Source organism: Hetaerina americana, unplaced genomic scaffold (genome assembly GCF_022747635.1).
Source record: "Hetaerina americana unplaced genomic scaffold, ioHetAmer1.1.p SCAF_3, whole genome shotgun sequence".
In the NCBI taxonomy this organism is placed as follows: domain Eukaryota; kingdom Metazoa; phylum Arthropoda; class Insecta; order Odonata; family Calopterygidae; genus Hetaerina; species Hetaerina americana.
The window spans coordinates 16,887,428-16,911,772 of record NW_027286874.1 but is presented as its reverse complement, the minus strand read 5'-3'; the positions used below and the strand labels follow the sequence as shown (position 1 = coordinate 16,911,772).

At 42.4% G+C, this 24,345-nt stretch overlaps 1 protein-coding gene across 2 annotated transcripts in view; it reads left to right on the top strand.

Moving 5' to 3' along the window:
• Positions 1-24,345, top strand: part of chn (zinc finger transcriptional factor charlatan) — an 85,258-nt gene that overhangs the window by 10,214 nt on the left and 50,699 nt on the right. For both annotated transcript variants that reach the window (XM_071588553.1, XM_071588554.1), the window contains exon 2: positions 17,235-17,479. The gene's annotated coding sequence lies outside the window, so the exon portion shown is untranslated. The remainder of the gene's footprint in view (positions 1-17,234; positions 17,480-24,345) is intronic.

Sequence of the window (24,345 nt, the reverse complement as noted above, 5' to 3'; positions counted from 1 at the left end):
TAAATTAGCACATGCATTGCATCAACTCCAAATAATTCCCAAGTTTAGAAATAAATTTAATGTTAAATGTAGGAATAAGATGATTGCAAAAATACAAAGAAATTAAACTTTTGTTAATGACAAAACAAAGTGCCCTCATTTTCTTCAGTAATCACGAAATATAAAATCACTTTTGATAAGTGAATCAACAAGTTTGCTCAGTTATGACCTGGAAAATATTAACATGAATTATAACTATAGCTGTCGCAATTGTAATCAGCGATAACCGTGGGTATTTCTTTTTGTAGAATTCCTAACTGTGTTGAAGTTAACTCGGGCAGTGAAATATCTTGTATATGCTTTCCATTTCCAAACGGAGAGATCATTTGAAAAAGATCGGTCCGTGGAACCGACTGGTTTAAAAAGTTATTTTTCTAACGAACGATAACGGTGTCGTAATTGGAAACGATGGCGCATAGGAGACAATTTATGAATTTTTGTTGTCTATTGTGCGGTATTCATTTTATATAACCCTTATTTTTTTGTTCAATTTACAAGTATCTCGAATTGCATGTCTAGGGAGGTGTTTCAAACTTAAATTACTGTTTTGCATGAAATCGGTTGTAAAAATTATTGAAAACTTTTGAATTATTTAGCATTTCTCGTCGTCGCTGACACTTACGTGGAATTCAATTTTGATTTTGTATGTCAGGTGTGAAATCACCTTTCACACACCCCAGTGATGGCTTGTTGGTTACAATATTATTGTTAATATTGACACTACCGTTTAAGGTATGTTTTTGGATGGACAACTAAATATTATTGAAATCCAATGATATATGGTTTCCGGAGTAATTGCGTTAAAATCAAAGTTAACATTCTGCTATCGTCATTCCATAATAGGGTCGCCTAGCTTGGGGATTGGATGGCAATTCACATTTGTCCCGATGGCATATTTCCTTCCTTTTTACTAGAGCAGGGCATAAGAGCTCTTCACGAGACTTGATTATAATTTCTAAAATGGATGCTCATCAAATCCTCTGATCGGTGGTAAACAGTATTTCATTTCTTTCTTGTCTGTTTCGTTTCAGTCTTTTGTAATTGATTGTGAAAGCAAAACCTTTAATTCCTATCAGACTTTTGTTTTCGCATTATCATAATCATCTGAGTTCATACTTACCTTTTGTGCGTTTAATTTGTTTTTGCTTTAATTTATGTATTTTATATCATCATATTTAAGTTAGCGTTTCATTCTTTGCCAGGATGTTTCTCCTACACCCCATATCCCGTAATTCTGCTATCTAAATCACCCTCTCCTGTCAGCCGTTGGTCGCTCCACCCTCGTGCGATATTGGGTCTGCTGTATGCACCTTCGTCCTATATGGGCGAGGGTACGTGCAGCAGACCCAAGATCCCTCCTTTTAATTTCACCCGACCCCAAACCACCCCTTACTTCCTGCCCCATCCTTCCGGGGCTAATCCATTTGCTCTCCATTCCCCCTCATCAAACCATTTCCGAGTTACCTCTTTTCACCCTGACACCTTATCCCTTGTCAAAACCGCACGGTTACATGTTGCGATGTTGCTATAATTTAAATATATAGTCCGATGTGCAAATGAGTGGGATGTAATTGCTTGTGTAAATACGTAAACACATTATTTTCACTGTAAAATAACGCAGCAAAGTATGGACGAAAATGCGTGTACAATAGTAAATGAAGTATTGCTGCAGTTCTGCAACGCCCTCCTTCTATCCTACCTTCCTTATGTGGTGTTCTCGTTGATGTCTGCATTTATGTCTTCGGATAATTATTTCTCGTATTTCATCCGTGGCCTTCATTTGTACACGTAGTCTTATTATTCCTTCCATTCGGCGACAGTTAACCAGAGAAATTGTGATAGTAGCTTGACCTGTATATGAGGGTAGCAACTTCATTGCCCGTTGGCAGTGGCCATTTATTCAAACAAAAATGTATAGGGAGGGAGATCGCAGTCGTTCGAATTTTCCACAGAAAATGGACTCGGTCAGTGATCGGGGTTATTCATGATTCGGATTCAATTCCTGTCACTATGGAGGTGCCTACAATAATACTTAAATACTTTGTTAGTATTAACGCTCGTGCAACGGCAATTTTAACCCATTTCTGTCACGTCTAATTCAATCTTTCGGTTTTCCAAACCCTCCTTATTGTGGGTTATTTTCCGTGTAGTGGGTTGTTCCATTAAATACCACAATCTGATATCCTGTGTTCTTCCCGCTTGTATGATGAATTCGCGTCTTGCGAATTATTTTCCAGTATATCTGTTTTATATTTTTCCAATATATTTTCCAATATGATATTTCCAATATGAGAGTGTATAGTTGTTTGTTTTGATGTGTAATATAATATTGGAAATTGGCAAAGGGGTAAGCGGAATGTGGGTTTATTCGGTTTAAATCTCAACCCATTTGATTTTGTTACCAGAGAGGAAATTCAGGCAATATTTTTCAAAACAACTGTCCCCCTCCGTTTCACCGTCGCTTGAATCAAGCTGAAGCCTGAATAGGCTCTGGATTGTGAGAAGTTCTTCTATCCTCAGCCCGAATTTTTTTAAGGTGTCTTGGACCCCATGCTGTCTCCAACCCGCATTACATGTCATTTGATCCTGCACGTCTTATCGCTAACTTTCCACGGATTACCCAAGGATGATCTGAGCGCCCATCAACCCCCGGGGTCAAAAGACGGTTTGGAGGTTGAGTATTTGACTGCAGTGAGTGTGGAGATGTTGCAACGTTGGTTTGGGAAGTTAGTTGCTGCTTTTATTCTTTCCCAAGAGGGAAGTTGAATGCATTCTATGAGAGGGGAGACGTAGAAGGGTGGACGTGAGTCTGGGCGAGAGGTAGATAGATGGTCATGAGGTTACGAAAAGGGGTGGGAGATGACCTTGTGCAGATGGAATTGAGAGGACACTTGTTAAATAGTGGTACAAGAATATTGATTTTCCTAGTACAGGAAAAGAAATCGTTTTTTGAGAAAGCGTTTCCATTTATTGTTTGTATGTTGAGAAATTTCCAAGCAAAAGATTCAATTCCTATAATGAATGAGTTTTTGGCACTCTAAGAGGCCAGGAGGGCCATTGAACTTTTCATGTATGCCGTATATATTGTTTCGGTATTTCGTAATATTCCTGTTTCATTTAGACGGTTAATCTAGTTTCGTTGGCATAGTTTTTTTTGCTGAATTGGTTTTCACCGCTTAACTTTAGTCACTCGTACATTTTGACAGTTCTTTGCTACCAGTTGAAGAGTGTAATCCAAAAACTTTATTTACAAGAACGGAGGTTGTTATTCTCACATGTCCTTATATACGCCCTAATGATTCATCGCATGGTAGGACGTAAATTTGAAGGTTGCAAGGATTTACAGTTGATTAATGCAATGGAGAAGGGTATGTTGATTGATTGGTGAATCCACTCAATTTCTTTTGTTTTCCAGTCTTCTTCCTGTCTCATCGCAAGTTTCAAATTTGGTATGAATTATTTTTTCATCGTATTTACGCCCTGAAACTAGGCCAAATGGTAACTTCGAATCGCAGTAAGAAATTTGATTAGTAGTATTCTTTGGGGATATTTTAAATAAAGATTGTGTCGTATTTATAGTAATGTAAGCTAATTTACCCTGAGAGGGGTATTATCATTAATTCAGAATTTGTTCCTAGTCCTTCCGTCGTATGCCATCCGGAATTATTCTATTCATTTACCTGATAGTTTGATAGCCTTAGATAAAACTATGAATAATCCTTACGAATACATCGGCAAATCCATTTCAGAGTGAAAGTAGTTGGAAGAGGTCATCGAACGATTCCTTTCAGGATTGATTTTATTTAGCGTGATTGAAGGATTTTGTAATTGATATCTTCAGGTCGCGTCCTTAATTTTTCTTATACAACTTTCGCGTTTCGTGCTAAGTTTCTTCCTTTCTTTTATGCGTGTCATCGGGGCATGACATTTTGGTTGGCAAAGCGTTTGATAAATGGCGGGAGGGTCCTTGGTTCGAATCGGGAATGCCTTTCGATAAACCCACCCAGAACCCATAGGGTTAGAATTTGGTTTCTTGATTACAGTGAAAAAAATGGGAACGGAACTACCCCTTATACCCTAGATGTTTCTATTTGTATCATCACATGATGATGTTACCTTACGACGAAACCTCTAATAGGAGCAGTGGAGTCGTAATTATGTCCTCAACCTGTCAGAATACGAATACGAGTGTATTTCGTCTCAGTCGGATTCAAATTTATAAAGCAAGGAAATTTGAAAGTGTGCCATTATGATTAACGCCCTCATGATGTGAAGTATTGCTTAGTTTCTGAAATCTTCATGTATTACTCGGATTCACTGCTTGAATTTTACTCTAATGACTATAAACGAGATAAAATCATGTCCAGGTGAACCTTTGAAGAAGAGGTGCATTTGATTGATTAAATTGTGTGAGCCATACATAGTCCTCAACTTTCTGAGAGTTGCAATCTAATGCTCCTATTTGCGTATCCTCGATAGAAGGGCACCATTTATAGCATGTTTTGGGCGATCGAAAGCAATTGCAAATTAAGGTACTTCAAACACAATTTCGCCCCGATAATATTTTTGGAAAACTGTTGCAAAGAGTATCCGTAATTTCAGGACAGAAACTGATAATCTGAGGGCTGCGATACATGTATTGCGATTTCAACGATTTCTGGCGAGGGAATCGTTTTTATTCCTTATTCAAGCCCTGGTAATATTTTGATACCTTCCTTCGTTTACGATCAAATTTTCGTTTCCAGTGTCGAAATACAGTTTTTATTAAATGCTCGTCGAAAGTTGACTTATCATTCATTTCGTATTGTTTCTCTACCCCTTTGTTTGGTTTAATGCCATGTATTTAGAGAATGGATGAACTCGGAATAAAATCACAAACCCGATGATACTTTTAAGCATGACAACAGTCACCAGGGGTAACACACCTTGCAAGTCTTGACTTAGACGAGTATCTTTTTGGATGCATTAATAAGCAGCGCGTCCATCTGATTTCAAAACCACCCAGTCATTGTTACTTCAATATTGTCTATCGACACTTTTCCGTGTAATCACTATGTCTTTTGGTGACCGGACTGTTTTGGTGACGTGGGTAAGCGAGAGAATTTATTGACACTAGAGAATTTTTAGGCAAAGGGCTATTTTACCTTTCGATTAGTGACACAAGTTGTTCTTTAAGAACTGATTTTTAAAATTTGTCATGTAATCTTAGGTGACATCTTTTAGAATATTTAGCATTTTTAACATTCGCTCTCCATATCGTTTCTCACATTTTTCAAGCTGGCTCTAATATATGAGATTTTTCCATCGCTAAGGACAGAAGACAGATAAACAGCGTGATTCCGTATTCACAATTAATTCACACGGCCGTGGTTTTAACACAGAATTAACAGCGAGATGCCTTACCATGACTTGGCCATATTTTCTGCAGAATCGCAGTTTTTGCGCTCGATTTCTGTCTTCGTATTTTTGTTTATTATTTTTTTAAGTAATAATAATAATGACGTGGATAGTCCTAGATTTTCTCCACGAGGTCTCCTATTCTGATTCCGGCGGGCGATGTTTTCTGTAGTGTTCTGATCCAAACTTAGTTTCCGCGACTGGAATACGTAAAGTGCTGTACTCCGGGGTGAAAAAGGTAGAATTTTGACTCCCATTGTCAAATGTAGTCGAAGACATCCAAGTAATTGGTTTGTCGCGTCATATCTCACAAGCAGGCGGATTTGGACACCAATTCCCCACCCAAGGTCCGACTCCCTCGCCGAATTCCTGTTCAGGCTGAATATAATAAATGCTCATTATAATAGCTCCTGTACAAATTAAGTGCGTCATTGTAGACAGTTGAGTAAAGGACAATCTCCGCGTGTCAACATGGTGTGACCATAGCTCTTGAATTCCACCTCCGACGAATCATTAGTATCTATGACTACCGTTTGCACAGGGAAACAGCGCCTAGAGTACGCGAACGCACACGGTCTTATGGCCGAATGGTGGGTAAATACGTAAGAATTTGCTTAGGAGGGTGCATGCAGGGTCCTCAGGACGTTCCGACCGTCGGATAAGATGATGAACGCAAGGAAACATGCGTGTGCACATATCCAGCGGGCTATCCAGCAAATGTTTATTGTGATTTCGGAGAGGGAAAGCCGCGGGAGCACGACCGTCTCTGCTTCGTCAGAGCGCCACCTCCCATCGCTCTCTGCCGAAGGGCGCCTGCCTTCCCCCCCCCCCCTCAACGCTGTGTTATTCTTAGCAAGAATTTCGCCACTACGGCCCGGATTCCATTCGGCCATTTCTTCGTCTGTAGGAGTTGGGAGTGTAGAGAGAGAGGCGGGAAAAGGTGTTTTTAAAAAAAACTCGATGGGCGCGAGATACGGGTGACGTTTGGACAAAGGCTTGTCCACGCAGAATTATTTTCTCTTCTCTCGCTCTTGGCCCACCCTTCTGCTTGCCCTAACCTAGCGCAACTGAAGATTGTCATCCCTTTTCTTTTTCTCGTATCGCGGCCGTTGCGATGACTGGGAGCAGTCCACTCCAATCTGAATGTCAGGCTCAGGATGCTGTTCTCCACTATTGGTCTGGGAGATCCATCCCGTGGGATTTATTTTACGTAGTTCTAGTATTTATCAGTGTTATCGACATTCATAGAAGTAGTTTTTCTAATTAGAGGATCGGATGGTCGTTGATTGCTGCCGAGAGAAACCTTTCCCTTTGGGTGAAATGTTATTAGATCGAAATAACAATTACTCAAGCCCGGAAAATTAAGTTTGAAGGAGAGTATTGCGTAATGATTTTGATTGTTCCAAAGCCTCTCCAATATCTGTAAGAAAGGGTTTAGTTAGTGCGGAATGGCAGTATTAACATGTGTTCCTCGTATATCATACGATTGGTCAATGGATTGCAGTGATTTAAGATTCTGGATTCCTTTCACTTGAACCGAAATCTGCCTAGTAAATCTGATGATAAAAATATTCCTTGAATTGAAAAAGTGTGAAAGTTTGTACTTGATTCAGCGAATTGCACCAATGTCATTTTTTGTTCCATTGGCGTTTTTTCTTGATTTTTTTGTGGTTATCAAATATTTTCCTTATATCTGGCCAATGATTTCAATTATTTGATATCGCAGGTTTTTCTTTTCATTAAATTCTTTTTTGTGTGTAACGGCGACTTTTAATAGTCGTGAACAAACTACATCTTATATATAATTTTGAGGGCTGATAGGATGTTAGGCGAATGGGAAGATTAAAACGTCAATTTTTCTCTCAGTAAGGCTATTACTATTTCTGCCTTCCAATGTTTAAAATTTAATCCTTTTTGTAAGGATACTTTTCAGTTTGCCCTAAAGTTGTTGCAATGACCGGTATGAATTAAATATTAATGTTTTTCCGTTTGATGTGACGGTTATTCGCATTTCTTCATCTTGCCATTTGTGGTAGACGGGTTTAAGGGATGCAAATATAGGATTCATCGTTCCCCATGTAGGACATAATCGTTTCTATGCTGGTTTCATTATTATATTTGACGCCTGACAGTATTTCATGAGAGATCTTGGAAGATGGGTCTCAATGCAAACCTTCGTCTGCCAGAACACCGTTATGCGTGCGCGCGTTTATGAATGTTTGGCATTCTCAGCGCTTGTGCTCCGTTGGGATTAGCGATACGTAGCGAAGGTAGCCGTTGGTCGCAGCTGTGGGGTAGCTGCTTTCGTATGCTCGTGCCATATTCCTACACCGATCCAACCCCCGCGAAATTCATATTACACTTAATGTCAATTGTTCATGATGATATACTGAGATGTTTCTATGACATTTTAATTATTTTATTGTATTTCAACCAATGGAAAATGTTACTTATATTGAGACTACTTTTGTCTCTTTAATTACGAGTACTTCTTATCCGTATATTCCATGCCCTTGCAGAAACTGAACATTCGATTCATAAGATGTACGTTGCTTCCCACCACCCAGCTAGCCATCGGCACCCCACGTCACCCTGCATCGCAGCCTACCCCTCTCAACCCCCCGTCGCTCCCCTTCACCCGTTCACCCTCCTCCCCCCAGAACCATCTCCCTCCCCAGACCACCCAGTCCCCCATTCCTCACAACCCCTCCTCCTAACCGTTCCACCCCCCGTTCAACCTTCATCCGCCCTTCTTGTTTTCCCCCTACCATCTACTTCAAACTCTTCCCCCTCCGTCCCCCCCATTTTTCTACCAAGCCCCAACCGATCTCCCTTCCTTCCTCAACTGCTTCTACTTTTCGTTCCACCCTCGCTCCTTCCCCTTTAGCCTCTCCCACCCTTCCCGAAACCCGCCACTCTCGCCTGCCATCAACTGCCTGCGGCCCCCTCCTCCTGACACCCCCAAGTCCTCTCTTCTTAGTACCCCGTCCTCCCCCTTTTCGTACCCTTTCCTTCCCATTTCGTACCCCTGCCTCCCCTTCCCGCACACACTTTCTCACTTGCAAGCTATAGCCTCCTCCTTCATTCCCCTCTGCAACCCCTCCCTTATTTTTGCGTCCCACCTTCCCCCTCCCTAGTGGGGGTTCCGCATTTCCCCTCTTCCTCCTAACCATCCCCCCTCCCTCAATATAACCATCCCACCCGTTTTCCCTCCCCAACATTGCGGCAGCTCTCCTCACCCTCCCCTATCTCCTCATTTTCGAGCCCTTCTCCCCTTTCATCCGAACCCCACTCCCCTTCGTCCTCTTCCGCCCCCTCTCCTCTCCCTCCCACTTTCCCTCCCGGATCGACCCATTCCTCGCGGAGGGGGGATTGGAGTGGGCCGGGCACCGAAGGAGAGGGGGTCGGGTTTGGAGAGTCAGGAGGGCCGGGAGGTGCCGCCGCCTCCTGCTCCCTCCCGACTACTCCCACGTCCCTTCCTTGCCCCCGGGGGGTGTCGTCTCCTGCTCTCACCTCAACTCTTCATCCTCCAACCGTTGCGCCCATTGCTGTCATCTTTGTCCAACGCCTTCTTCTAGCAATTTTATCGGGGCTGTCCGCAGACCATAAGCAGGAGTACAAGGGCGATTCCGCAATAATATCCGGTGTTTAGGCTTTCCGAGCTCTTCCTTGTCTCATATTTTTCCTTCATCAGAGGAAACTGAATTAAGCCGTTTTAGTGGTATGAAGGTGTTGTTTTTGTCATCTTTGCAGTCATTGTACTTGTCCATTCATTGATGGAAATCGAATATCTCTATTTCCCGTTCGCGTCCGCCAGGTATCGAGTCCATTTTGTTGTTACATAACTCTGTGAGATGTATTGCTCTCCGCTCAGTAGAGATAATCTATTAATTCTTCGAGGGTTGTTGAGCTATGATGATGGCCTTGGACTTCTATTTTGTCATAACTAAAAGTATCAGATGATACCCCTTCTTTGATGAAACGAAATGAATTTGTATTTTGAAAAGTATACATATTATTTTTATTAAATGTTAAAAAATTATTCCCAATATCATACATTAATATTAAATAATATGGCTATTATTGTAGCCAGGAAATTGCTGGGATATCATTGTGACTACCCTCTCGAAAAGTCCATGCAGTAATTTATTCGGGAAGAGGGTATATGCGTAGCAACATGATTAGGATCGTGCATGCATGGCTGGTGATGTAACACCCCCGCCACACGCCCTTGCTGCGGCTTGCGGGGTATTGTGTACATGCATTGTATTCTGAAGTGTGTCACTAATTCGGCCGTGTATGCATACGATAATACCACTACCTATAATGAACGGGTTTTGCGCTAAAGGTGCTTAGATACAGAGGGCAAGTATCTGATTTTGGTTTGCCAGTCCATTGCTTAAAATACTTTGCGCAATTTTTGGGCTACGTTGACATGTCAGGGATGTCTGCACAGTTGTATTTTATTAATGTTTTTTATTAAAAGTTGCGACATTCATTTTGTGTGCAATCGCAGTAGTTGGTGAGTGACATTTATAGGATGCGTTCAGATATGATTATTTCGTTGGCTAGGAATTTGGCGATCATCTATATTTAATAGGTATTCATTGTTCATGTATTTATATTTTAAAATAATCTATTTTTGTTCATTTGAGAAAGGATTTTGAAATTTAGATATTACAAGAATAAATCTGCGTGCATGAATATTAATTTACCAACCTTCTTCATTTTGAAACGGAATTATTCGTGGTGGTTAAGTGTGTTTCAGGGGATTGAATTCATAGGAACTCATTGCATCACAGCGCAGCCTTTACGTTGTGAGCACCCGTGGCCATTTCTTTAGTCTGTGAAAGCGCTTCCTAGTTGATTTGATTAGTAACCTTCCATAGCTGCGAGAAAGCCTTGCCGAACACCAAGGTCGTAGAAGTCTCAGTTGAGTAGAGGAAACGTTACGTCTACGCTACCCTAATTATTAAGTAGAACATTTCGGCTATTGACCGGAGTGGCCTGGTTCGATTCCCGGTGAATTTGGTCTCCTGAGGCTTTACCCAAACGGTGTGCTATTTTTGGATTCACGTCAACATTGGTACCCTGCCAGGGTGCGCAGCAGGGGGTGAATATTGAAATAATTTTTGCAATAGATAAAATACATTACCGGATATGCGTTTAAAATACTTACATACGATAATACCTACATATACGATACTATCTGCTGGTCAGAGGAACCCTGCAAATATCAGATCTCTCTGGGGAGGAACAGCAGTCGGTGCAGGGAAAGGAATTTGCTCACCCTCCAACCCCCCGCTTGCCATTTTTGAATTTCACTCGCCGTAGGGCTTCGTACGAGGTGAGCTCTACCCTCATCTGTCAAACCAACCTTCGGGTTGATTACCCTGGTTATACCCTGCGACTCTCCGCGGGGCGTGTCACAGGGGTTTTTTGGAGGTGATCATTTATTGTGAAAATTCTGGTGAATTGTGTGATGCATTTTTAATGTGAACGTCAATAATAAGATTACGATTCCGTGGTTTTATCGTTGAAGATCAGCAAACTTGTTTTTTCTGCGATAATGAATTCTGCTTGTAGGTAGATCTGTTCTTGCTGAACTTTACTCTCGTCTTATCTGCGTGGCCTGATTTGACGGAATACTGTTGGATCTTAATAATCGCTGTCAATAGGAAATTCGAGACCTGCTTCTTTATGAAAGTCTTTGCCGCGCTTTCTTAGGCTAAAATTAAGTTATTGTGTATGTTTTCGAGAACGGTGACTAATCATCATTTACATCTTTATTTAAATTTTTCCTTGCTTTATTTGGAACCAGTTTCAAAACAACCATCTTTTCTCTTGAAAATATCAAAATTTAAGAACGACATTCTTTCTTTTGGGGCTCCTTAAATTTGTGATACGGGAGAGACGAGTGTGCATACAGCTCAAAGAACTCTTCCAAAACTGAACTAGGGCATTCAATGTTCAGTTTACTCTGATCCTCCTGATCCTATTTAAAGAACCTAATTTGCATCTCCACGGGCGTACTATCCTTTATATTGAGTGGCACACCCAACTTGGAAAGCTTTATCCTCCCAGTAACATTTCATTCCGAATTTACTGAAATGAAATCACTTTCGGTGCCAGAACGATACACTTTACTAATTGGAAGTTCTGCTCGAAATTAAGGTTGATTGATGTTTGACGTAATATGAAATAAAGCTACCCAGCTCCCGGGATATGACTCAACTCGGATGAACCCTGAGGGTGTTTGTACTGGTATGGCTAGTTGACAATCAAAGTATTTTAGAGAAGGAAGGTGTCATCAACTGGTAATCATTCATCAGGCCCCGGAGAAAGATAGGTTGCCAGAGGCCGTCGTTCTGCAGGGTCAGGGGAACTCGGGCAGCGCAGGAGAGAGAGGAGAGGGTGCGGGGTCTGGCGTGTGAGAAGCCTTTAAAAACTCAAGCGACTCTCGAGGGGCCCGAGAGCGGGGGCAAGGAGCTGGCTCTCATTGATGGCTCGACCAAGAGAGAGAGAGAGAGAGGGAGAAGGGCGCGCGTGCGTAAAGTCCCTCTCACTTGCCCATGCATCCAGCCTCATTTCGGCTCGCAGCCGTGTCCCTTTTCGCACCTGCTCCCCGCCTCGTTCCTTTTCTTTCCTTTTATTTCTTCTCGCCCACCCTTGCGCTTTTCCCCTCTCGTCGCGGACGCCCGCCCCCATGCCATCGGCCCCACACCTCTCCCTTCAGTGTCTTTTAATCCGGCCATAATGGACACGTGCCATCGCCGGTTGTTTTGAAGCAGGGTTTGTTTTTTCCCTGCCTTCATCCACCCGCCTGCGCCCAGAATGGAATCGGGCGGTATGGCAGGAAAAAATTCCTGGGGCAGCGTTTCTGAATCGGTTCCCGTCGTTAAAATTTGCGGTGTTTTTTCCGTGGTCGAGGACTTCTGTTTTTGTGGCAGCACGCCCGTAGTTTTAGTGTTGATGTGTTTTCCCGATTCGTTTTTCAGGCAGTGGGACGTCAGGTCACGAAACCTTTCCTCTCATAGTTCGATTACTTCAAATCAATGTATCGGATTGCATGCGTGCCCTATTTTGGGAAGGTCACTTCAAGATTCAAAGGATGGCGTATTATTTATTAGAGATTCCCTTCAGTAAATACCCCAATTAGTTTTAGACGGGCCATCCTCGGTTGCCAGAAGACCCGCGCAGAAGTGGTTTGTCCCGTAATTGCATGCTAATCTCTTTTAGTTTTGAACCAATTTTTACTGTAAAACAGACTTATAACCAGGATGCGGATTACCTGGGATGTCCCGAAGTAAGACTAAATATTTATTGGTTATTCTTCATTGTGCTTTAGGGCGTACCCTGGAACTATAAATTACCACTTCACTTTGCAATCCACGACATAGCATATTCTTATCCTTAACAAACTGTAAATACGACAGTGTCTGGTAGTATTAATTCTCAACGTATTCGCGTCACTTCGCCAGCCTCGTCTCGCTAGTAGGAATCTTATTTCCGTCCTGAAATGTCCGCAAACAGCTGGGTTTGAACCCGGGGCGTTCTAAGTGGGAAGCCAACCTTACCACCTCGTCAATTCAAGCCATTTTTTTGTCCCACGAGTCTTCCGCTAGGGCGTAAGATGGCCAGAGAGAAATGTACCCATCTATCAAATATCAAATGTATATCTATCAAATTGGGTAACAGAAGTTGGTTTATGCTATTTTGTGGGCGACATTTTTCTCTATTGAGATTGAAATTGTTCGTATTATAGTACATCCCACTGCTGATCAATACGCCCTTCATCCACTTTTCCTGCCTCCATAAGATTTCTCCCAACAAACCCCTCTCTTCGCCCACCATACATTCTTCATTTGTTTTCTTCTTGGCCCATTTCACCTTCTCCATTTTTGTCCACACCCACATTTCAAAAGCCTCCAGTCTACGTCTATCCTCCTGCTTCAATGACCACGTTTCCGCGCCGTGCATAGCTACGCTCCATATCAAAGTTTTTACGAGTCTCTCCTTAATATCCTTACTCAATGTCCCTGTCATCAACTCCCTCCTCCTTCTGAAAGCCTCTTTGCCTAGTAAAAATAGACGTTTCAGGCGTGATATGGTGGAATATCATGATTAATTAAAACTAGCAATTTTCCACAAAAATAAAGTTTAATGCGACCGGTTTCAATGTTACTACATCATTCACCTGATGATGATGTAGTAACATTGAAACCGGTCGCATTAAACTTTATTTTTGTGGAAAATTGCTATTTTTAATTACTCTTTGCCTAGCGCAATTCTTCTCCTTACGTCCCTACTACTTTGACCGTGTTGGTCCAAAACACTGCCGAGATACGTTAACTGTTCTACCTGCTCTGGTTTTTGCCCTCCTATTTTAATGTTAAGATTAGCCTTTTTCTTTCTAAAAAATTGCATAAACTTTGTTTTATTAATATTGATTCTCATCCCATACCTGTCGTACTGAATTACCAATTCACTCAGCAATGCTTGCAACCCCTTGGCTGACTGACAAACTAAAGCTTGGTCATCAGCGACCCTAACTGATTTTACGAATTCCCTGCCCACTTTCATTCCTACCTCCAGTTCTTCCCATGCCTCTTCAATCATTTCCTCTACATATAGGTTGAACAGCAACGGTAATAATGGGCAACCCTGCCTCACACCTCTTCCTAACACTGCCCAACCGGACTCCCCGTTCCCCACTCGCACCTGAGCAGTCTGAGACATGTACAGGTTGCGGGGTAGCCTCCTATCCCTCCAATCTATTCCTATTTTCTTCAAGATGCTCATTAGTTTTTCCCAATTCACTCTATCAAACGCTTTTTCGAAATCTACGAAACAGGCAAATACCTCCTGGTTGTATTCTATATTCCTCTCGATTAATAATCTCATTACTACAATGGCATCACGCGTACCTCTCCCATTTCTAAACCCAAACTTGTCATCCCCTAAGTAATCATTTGCCCTACTCTCTCTCCTTTTGTTTATGTTCCTGAGAACAACTTTAGCTCCGTGGGATGTCAAACTTATTGTCCTGTTGTCCTCACATGATGTAGCCTTTAACTTTTTCGGAATAGGAACTAAAACAGATCTCACAATGTCTTCTGGCCAGATTCCTTCCTCATAGATACTGTGAATCAGCCCATATAGCCTCTTCCTCCCACATTTTCCTACACATTTCAGTATTTCCGCAGGAATGTTATCCACCCCCACGACCTTATTTAGTTTCACCTCCCTTAATGCCCATTCTATCTCATCGTCGAGTATGCCTGGACCTAAGCTATGTTCCTCAACGTCATGTTCCTTTTCCATGTCTAACTTTGTTGGCCTAGTTTCTTTACCGTTCTTACTTCCCGATAGTGATGCAGGGGAGGGTGGACGTTGTAGTCTAGGGTTAGAGCGTTGGACTACTGACCGGATGGCCCGGGTTCGATTCCCGCGCAAACTTCTCTCGGCACCCTCAGCGCCACCCAAGCTGTGTGATTTTTCGGGTACGAGATCTTCCTGGGAAACCATAACCGGTACGAAAGGCACTGGCCCCTACCGTGACGTGTGAATTTCACACGCCGACGGAGTTAGTACTGGGTGGAATCGATCATCACCTACTGAACCGACCATAGGGTTGATTACCGTGTTAATATGTTATATAACCTCTTGCAGGACGAACACTAAGATAGAGGGGATGTTCGACGGGTCCTCTCTCCTCGACCACTTCCTTGTTTGTTCTCCTCTCTCTCTATTTCTACTTTTCTGTCCTTCGCCATACCCACATTTCAAAAACCTCCAATCTACCCTAGATATCATCTTTCTTCCGTGACCACGTTTCTGTGATGTACAAAACCACGCTCCATATCAAAGTTTTAGCGAGCCGTTTCTCAATATCTTAACCCAGCATCTCTGTTGTAAATTTCCTCCTTGTGAAACCTCTATACCTTGCGCAAATCTTCTTAGGTCTGTACTACGTGTACTTTGCCCATTTTGGCTCAAAACCCTTCTGAAAGAAGTAATCTGGTCCACCTGCTCCAGCTTATGAGTTCCATTTCTAATATTTTTGACTTAGCTTTCCTCTCTCAAAAACCGGAAAACCTTGTTTTGCTTGCATTTTGTTTTCACATCATAGTCTTTTATTCCTACCTTATGTCAATGGCATTGACTCCGCAGTCAAAATACGTAAGTAAGATACGTTTATTTGCCGACGGTGCGATGTTTTACCGTGATATCGGTAATCCTGAGGACTCAGCACCTCAGATGACCTTAATACTTTACAACGCTGGTGCGAAATTTTTCAATTAGACGTAAACTTAAAAAAGTGCGTTGTGATGAATTTTGGAAAAAGAGCAATTCCTTCCAAAACGCCCTCTGCCTCGGAAACACCGAAATGGAATATGTAGACTCGATCAAATATTTAGGCGTTACCCTCACTCACGACGTCTCCTCGGTGAAAGCTCATACGGGGAATATGTGGACAAACTAACTGAAAATTAGGATTTATTAGAAGACTACTGTGATGAAAAGGTCAAAGAGAAATGTTATGTGTCGCTCGTTAGGCCTCATTTAGAATATGTTGTTAGAATACGGGATCCTCACGAAGTTGGATTAATTTCCGAATTGGATCGCGTACATCGTAGTGGAGTTAGATTTTTAAAACGTTATGATAAACTTAGTAGCGTATCCAAAATATTAGAGCAGCTAGGCTGGGAATCACTCACGAAGCGAAGGTTAAATTACAGATCGAAGCTGTTGCATAAATTGGAAGGTCTCTTTGGCAGTGACGTTGAAAATGTATTATTACCCCCATCGTACTATGGTAGGAGGGATCATACTAATGAAATTAAAGAGATTTACTGTAGAACAGATAGATCTAAGATGTCATCTTTTCCACGAACCATAGGGGATCATAATGATATTGTTCGACCGTGGTAAGGTCATGTTCGGGTTAAATTATTCTGGTGTGTATTCACCCCCTGATACACACCCTAGTGGTGGCTTGCAGGGTACTAAAATCTAAAATAATGATATCATACTTCTCGCTCTGCCTTTTCAATGCGCTCAGCAATGCTTGTAACCCTTTGGCTGACGGGCAAAACAAAGCTTGATCATCCGCGAACCTGATTTAATTAACTGTCCTCTCACTTTTATTCCTATTCCCGGTTCTTCCCATGCCTCCTTAATCATTTCTTCCAAATAAATGTTGAAAAACACGTTTGATAATGGACAAGCCTGACTTAAATCTCTTCATAACCCTGACTATTCGACTTTCTGTCTCCATCCGACGCACCTGAGCGTTCGTTGGTCGCGAATTAGCCTTCTTTCATTCCAATTTTCTCCTATTTCCTGCCCATACCCATACCTTTCCCGTTTTGAATCACTAATAATTCCCTGAGTGATATTTGCCTTCCTTCCCATCCTTTTATTGATGATTATAGTACCAATTTAACTGTGTTTGAAATCAAAATTTTGTTCTTCAGCCCTCGCATATGACTGCCTTTTCCTTTTTGGAATAGTGACTAGCACTGATCTGATGAAATCTTCTAGCTACATTCCTCCTTCATAAATGTGGCGAATGGCATGCTAAGATTTTTTATTAATTTCTTTTTGTTTTTTTCTGAATTCATCATCGAGTTTCATTGCGTGGGAAACTGTCAAACACGCTTGGACCATATTAACATTAATGTCTCGTAGGTTGGCGGCGTGAGAAAGATTTGGCGGAGAAAGAGAGGTAGTGGGAGGAAACAAAAAATGTAAAAAGGGAATGTCTCTAAGGGAAGGACTTATATCGATTCCAGGAGCTGCCCTTCTTACCCTGTAACACTTGGGAAGCCATCCGGATTGCCAGTTCAGCTGTCTCGCGGATTGTGCCGAGTGAGACTTGCCCGTCCGGACGACGAATATTCAACCTGCATATACACCTAGAAGATAGGCACACGCTTGAGCCTCCTGATACTTGGCGCTCCTTCCAACACAACCAACAACTAGCTGCCACTCCGACACCGAGCACGAAAGACGACGGCCTTGGGAAGCGAGGTCCCAGGTGAGGAACCCTTCGGTTTGGGTGGAGGAGACGATGCTGGAGGGGCGGTGGGAGGGAGCGATGGTGAGTGAGCCACGCACACACGTGCTTCTCTCTCTCCCTTCTCAATGGCTCTTCTGTCCGCCTTCCACCTTCGGAGTTATCCATATATTTTTGTTTTCCAGGCGAAAATATTCTTAGCTAGGAGGGGAACCTGTTGGCTTTTTGACTACCTTTCAACCTGCTTATTGTCTTACAGGCTACCTCATATCCATGAGATATTAGCAACAACATTCGTCGCGATGTAATGTAGCCGTATTACTGGATTCATGGGTGGAAAGTGCAAAACCGCCCTTGGTTTGCGCCGTACACAAATTTGCTGACGAAAAGCATAAGGGCCCTTCTTCCCTTGATTTTAGCCTCAGGCCGTTTAATCAAGGCTTTTGAATTCCTCGTATAAAATCATGAGATCCTTCAGTCGACCACCATGTTTAATGTAATCGATAATTTTAATGCAAAGACTAAATATTTAAAATGATTTCTCTCCACTAATAAGAGAGAGAGAGAGTGATCATTTGATCGCGATCGAGAGCTGATCGGTCTTCCACCGGTAATCGCATAAGCTACCCTATTTTAATGTCAAAATTTAGGTGATACCATATGAGATGCAAAATAAGGTAATATAGTATTAAATCTTATATATCTGTGAGTTTTGTTCTATGTGAAGCTCAAAAAAAGTTATCTCTCTAAATATCTGGCAAGTGTTGCGTCATTGTATTCGTCATCAAATTTATGAAACGGTCTATTTTATTCAATTCTGTTAATATTTTTTGCTTCTTTCAGTACATCCCAAAAATTTTCATTTGTCAAATAACGTATGGCACCAGTTCTGAATGTCTTTAATTCTTGGGCTCCTAAACGTTGTTACTTAGAGTTTATTTATTCTGGTATTCTGCATCGCATCTCAGTTTTCACGGATATGTGAGTTTGTTCATGCATTCCCCGTGAATTAGTAACGCTGTCACCTGTTCTGAACTGTTCCCTTTTACCACTCAACGAAAAGGCGCGATCTCTTTAAGTATCAGAATATTTAACAGACCGAAATGCCAATCTCATTTATTCTGATTTCTCTTCCCTGGGTAGCCAAGTACGGATTTTTAGCTTGGTTTCCTGACGTCTATTTGTAATTATGTGAAGATTATGAATTACATGAAAGCATTCATTAATAAATTAATGTCTTTTATTGAATTTGGGGTTGGCTGCCTAACTTTTTCATAATATTTCACTCTGCATAAAAGAGGATGCATGCAGTGAAGTGGCTCGTGAATGTTTGTCATCAATTATTGATGTTCATTCATAATTATTTTCTTCAATTTCTATCGTGATGGCTATCGGCACTGCTAAAAGGTCCATTGATTACAATTTGGTTTACCCTCGTATATTTATTTTAATGTGTATTTAAACGGTTCCATTACGCTTGCAGTTCTTATTGAACGAAGTATTAATTTTTTCCTAAGGGTTTAATAGCATTAAAATGTTTTTCAGTAGGATATTCACTTTTTTCATGCAATGGGTACTTACCACAAGGTCGAAACTGGAAAATATTGCTATCTTTTGACTGCTTTGTGCTATCTTGTGTGTGCGTCATTTCATTTCGTCAACTCTGCTCAGTTTTGCAAGGATCTCTTGTGCGAGTATTTTATTTTGTAGACGTTGGTTTGATTTCGTTCAAGGGCGAGGTGGGTTTCATCACTGTCAGTGGAAAGAGTGAAGTTCATTCTGGCGAGTGTGTGTGCGCCTTCACTATTGGTTGGCTCCCTTTCTATTAACGCCCGAGAGGGAATTCCATGAAGCTGAGCGGAGGGGAAGGGAAGGCTCTTATTTTTGGATAGAGACCTAAATGTATACAGGCTCTTAATGCGTTTAGGGGAAGATCGAAACAGTGCATTGCGCACTCACGTCTTCCTTCGCTTCCTTGAATTTGATATTTTTTATCCTTACTCTTCCTCATGGGTGGAATACATTGTGAAGATAATTTTCCCTTCCTTCCTGTTATGGATATATTGCTAGGAGCTCTGATAGCATTATTTATTTCGCGTATGCGAGATTCTCCATCACCATAGAGTGAGTTGCAAGGGCAATCGGGGTTTTAGGTCACATTATTTAGTATCATTGGTGACTGTTTGTGTTACGTACGGTAGTTTTTTTTCAGGAGTTGAAGTTGTCGTATGTGATGTTCAAAACTGAGCCCTCACGAATTGTGCAAGGAAAAAATATTCCGTGTATGTATGTGTGTACTCAACAATTTTGCATGTTTTCTTCTTTCTTAATGCTCATTATGTTTATGATCAATTGTTCAATTAATGGTACTAACTGGTTCCATGTGGACATGGTACTAAAGTGGGTAGAGCTCTGGACTATTGACCGAAGGGTCCTTCGATTCCAGGCCCCCGAGTATCTTCAGCTCCACCCGAGTAGTGTGATTTTTCGGTTACTATGTTTTCCTGAGGAACCACTGGCGTTATAGAGAACGGTATTGGGTCCCCCTACCCTGATGTCGACTAATCAGATCAGGCCAAAGCCTGCCAGCATTTTGTTTTATTTTTTCTTGTTAATACTTAGAGGCCATAATCACTTCTTAGTATTAAACTTAATCCAAATGAATTGCGTCAAATTTAATTCAAGTCTATTATTTATGCAGGCCCAAGATATATTGTCGCCATTGTCGCTTGAAACCACCATCTACTTTTCTCGAATTGTCTGATAATCTAAGTGGTTACTACGTTGGGAACTACGTCTTCGTGACACTGTTCAAACGCTATCATTGAATAATTTTCAGGTTATACGGCTCAAATCTTATAAATCACTCTACCATCAATTTTATAAAATTTATATATTTGTGTAATTCTGAGTAGGCGGCCTCCTCGACATCTTTCATGACATCGAATTGAATACAAATACATCCACGATTTCTTCAGCTTTTAATATGTCGTGATGGGATGGTCATCTATATTTCAAATGATAAACGTTTTTTCTATCCGTGTTGATTTTGTGTTAATAGGTCATACCGTCGAAAAAGAATGCCACTTGGCAGTTTTTCGTTAAAAAGATTTTGCAAGATATCTCCGTCATTAATAATGGCCGTCAAGAAATCGTATTTACTCTACTGCAACTTGTACATTTAGGAATGTTTGGGCCTAATCGGAATTACGGGATATTGAACCTTCTGTCGAAGTCGGACATGCGCGTTTTGTGCAACATACGATTTCTCCACCACGATGATTTCGTATTCTATGAGGTTATATTCATATGTGCTCTATGCCTTTTTGTTGCTTCATAGTATTTTGTGCTAACATGTGTAGTTATATTTTGTGAAGTGGGAATGTTGTATACTGTGGTTGTCACAAATAAGCGGGGGGGGGGGGAGAAGATGCCTTAAATCAATCGCTCTGTTCGACCGTCATTTTCCCTGCATTTGTCCTGTGCGTAAGTGCCAAACCCACGCTTTCGAATAATAGTGTGTCGCGTCGTGTTCATTCATAATGATTCTAAACCAGACGAGCTGTTTTTATCTCCACCCTGTTTATTTCCAAAATAAGGCCATTCTACGCAGGCTCCCGACCCTGAAGCGAATTCGATATGCGGTTTGTGAACGTGAATGATTGTGGATGAAATTTTTGTGCTCTTTCGCGTAGAAGCGAAATATAGTAGTTCTTCGATTGATGAGTTCTTCTGAACTCATCAATTCGAATATATTTACACTATTCGTATGATGAAATTGTTTCCTTAATGCAGATCCGCATATGTTCTAAGTGCGATTTGCTTATGTTATGTCCGATGCTGTCACCACTCTCAGTTTTAATTGGTCCGCTATGTCTACCCTTCCTTAATCTTTAAGTGAAGGTTTCATGAGTTTCATTTCGCAGGATTTAATTCTTGACTAGTTCTTCAGATTTTGTTGGATTCACTGCGCTTGTTAACAAGCACTAATATTTTTTAGATCGCAATAAGGAGCCTCTGAGTCAACTTTCTTGTGTCTCAGTGGATGCCGAGTCATTTTCTAACAACCTGATGTTGATTAATTAATAAAATATCCCATCGATATTAGTAATAAAAAATACGACCATCGAGATTCCCTTGGTGACCCTAGAGGCCAATTTACCGAAATGGGAACGGATTAATTAATGACGGCGTTATTTTTGCTCTCATGCAGGAATCATTTTTCTATCCATGTCTTTAATTTCCTCATCCTTGAAGTTTCTGTATCATTGAGTTCTGAGCTTCTGACTCACGCTTATGTTCTCTTCAGTTCAAGTACATCTTCCGTTCATAAATCCATTTTCGAATTAAATTTCTGTTCGGAATATCTCTCCAACCTTGCTTTCTTCTTTGTCTTCCCCTTATTCAGGCATTTATGATTTCGAAGAGTAGATTAAATCCCTATTGTGGCACGGTCCACTTTTACTCGTCGCGTGCGAGGCACGCGTGGCGTGCATACTTCACCCTTAGCATGTAAATTCCGTTTCATGGCGCAGAGATTACGCGTGATGGATTAGCGAGGACGTGTTCGGAATACCGACGCCTGAGGAAAACGATCACAATAATACGCACGGGGAATGGCGTGCTCCCCTAAAAAAAAAAACATCTCCACCGCTGGGGAGTTTTTTGAAGTGTCTCGCGCCCGCGTAGCGGGAAATGTGAATGCACCGGAGAGCTGCGGATGAGTGGCGTGCTTCACGCGACGATGGATCATTTCATTTCGCCGGCCCGGGGAAACGCCCCGCAAACTTTTCTTGCGCCGAACCAGTTAATGTATCGTTTTATTTTTTTCATTTTTTTGTTTCCTTCATCGGAACACACGTTCATGGAAAGCGAGAGTGCGCCAAGTTCGGGGACATTGCGAGAGTGAGAGTGTTCGCAATGGAAGCCGGAGAGAGTGGGTTGGTTAGGATGTGGTGGGGCGGGAGGGAGGATGCCCTGCGACCGAAAATCAATGCACCGCCCTCCCTCCCGGCCGTCACACGCACTCCCTCGTTTTCAACCTCCCACCACCCCCTCTCCCTCAAGTCTCCAACCAAACCCTCTCGCCCCCCCTCTCCTACTTCGCCCCCCTCTGACTCCCTTCCATCCCCCACATGGAAGGTCCTCGCTTACTGCCTCCCCCTCGTCCCCAGCACCGCCTCCTCTGTTCTTTTCCCCTCCCTTCCTAGCCTCCTGCTAGCCTCCCTCCCGTTCCAACCTCCCCCCACCTAGCCAGCCTCCCCTCCGCACACCCAGTCTTCGCCCCTCTCCCACCCGGTCGCCTCCCCCTCCCTCGTTCCACCTCCTACACCCTCTCACTCCCTCTCTCTAGCCTCCACCCGCAGAGACCGCCTCTCGCTCCCACACTAGCCTCCCACCCGTCCCCTTTTTCTCCTCCCACTCTTTTTCTCTCTCTCTCTCTCTCTCTCTCCGTTAGCCTCCCACCCATCCCTCACCCCAACCACGTCCTCCCTCTATCTTCAAGCCTTAGCCTCCCGCCCCAACTTCCACCCACCGTTTTACCTACGAGTTCTCGCAATCCTCAGCCATCGTGATCCTGTACTTTCATTTCGTCTCCTATGAGTCTCATCTTCCTAAGCTGCTTTTCTCTACTCCGATGCGTAGTTTAATTCAAAGCTAACACACTCCTATAATCTTCTCATTTTCGTCCGTTTTGCTGTATTTGGGGCATAACGTTAACATATGTAGATGTGCTTAGATGAGATCCCATTTCTAGTAATATGTATATATTCGATGGAATCCGAATACACATGATCCTACATCTCATTAATTCCTTCGGAATGGGAACTGCCGTCGATCACATTGTCCTCTTCGTCCCCATCATTCTGTCCCCCTCGTATTCCTCCGGGCGTGACCCGAGAGTTCGCTTGGCATCCTCTATTCACAATCCCATTAGTCCATGTGCAGGCAGATCCACCGACACACTCCATGGCCGCTGGCATTGAAACGCATGAGACTCGGCCGTACGTGAATGCGTAAGCCGTCGAAGTCAAGGACGATGGAAATGCAAACGTTTATGGCGATAGCTCCCGGCAGTGGGGACGAAAACAAAATGCTCTGACTCGAATTTTGTTCGTGGATGATCGTGCGTGTAAGGGGATGCTTCTAATGTACGTTTGTCCTTGATGGATTTTTTTTGTGGCGCGCAGCTGAAGCTTGGATGAAATTCGCAATTGATTATTAATATGTCGATGCCATTTTTTAAGAGACGTACGTATGGACTTATGATTGTGGATAGGTCCTAATCACTACAGGAACATAGCGAAGTACCCAAGCAAGTACATGTGTTCAGGAAACCCACCATATACCAATGCACTGCAAGCCTGGCGTAGGTGTGTGGCGGAAGGTGTTAGGGCACCAGTCGAAAGTGCAGAAACATTGGTATATACATTCACTTGAATACACTTTAGCTCATTGACAGCTCTCCAGTTCAGTGTGTGAGTGTGGAGGGGATGTAGTAGTCCAGGGGTACAGCGTTGGACTACTGGTTTAATTTCCGGGCAAGACTCTCTGGGTCCCCTCAACTGCACCCAAGCTATGTGATTTTTCGGGTACCAGATCTTCCATGACCGGCACACGGAAAGGATATGGCCCCATTACCCTGATGTGTGTATCTCACACGCCGTCGGGCTTAGTGCTAGGTGAAGTCTACCATCACCTACCAAACCGATCTTCGGGTTGATTACTGCGTTTATGGTTTTTATATATGAAAGAATAATTGTCGCACTTGACCAATTCATGAACTTCTAGTTAAATGATTTTTCGTACTCTTCAATTAGATTTTCTTATGTTTACGAATCGTAAGAGGGAATACGCGTTACAAAAAATGAGTTAACGTTCTAAGA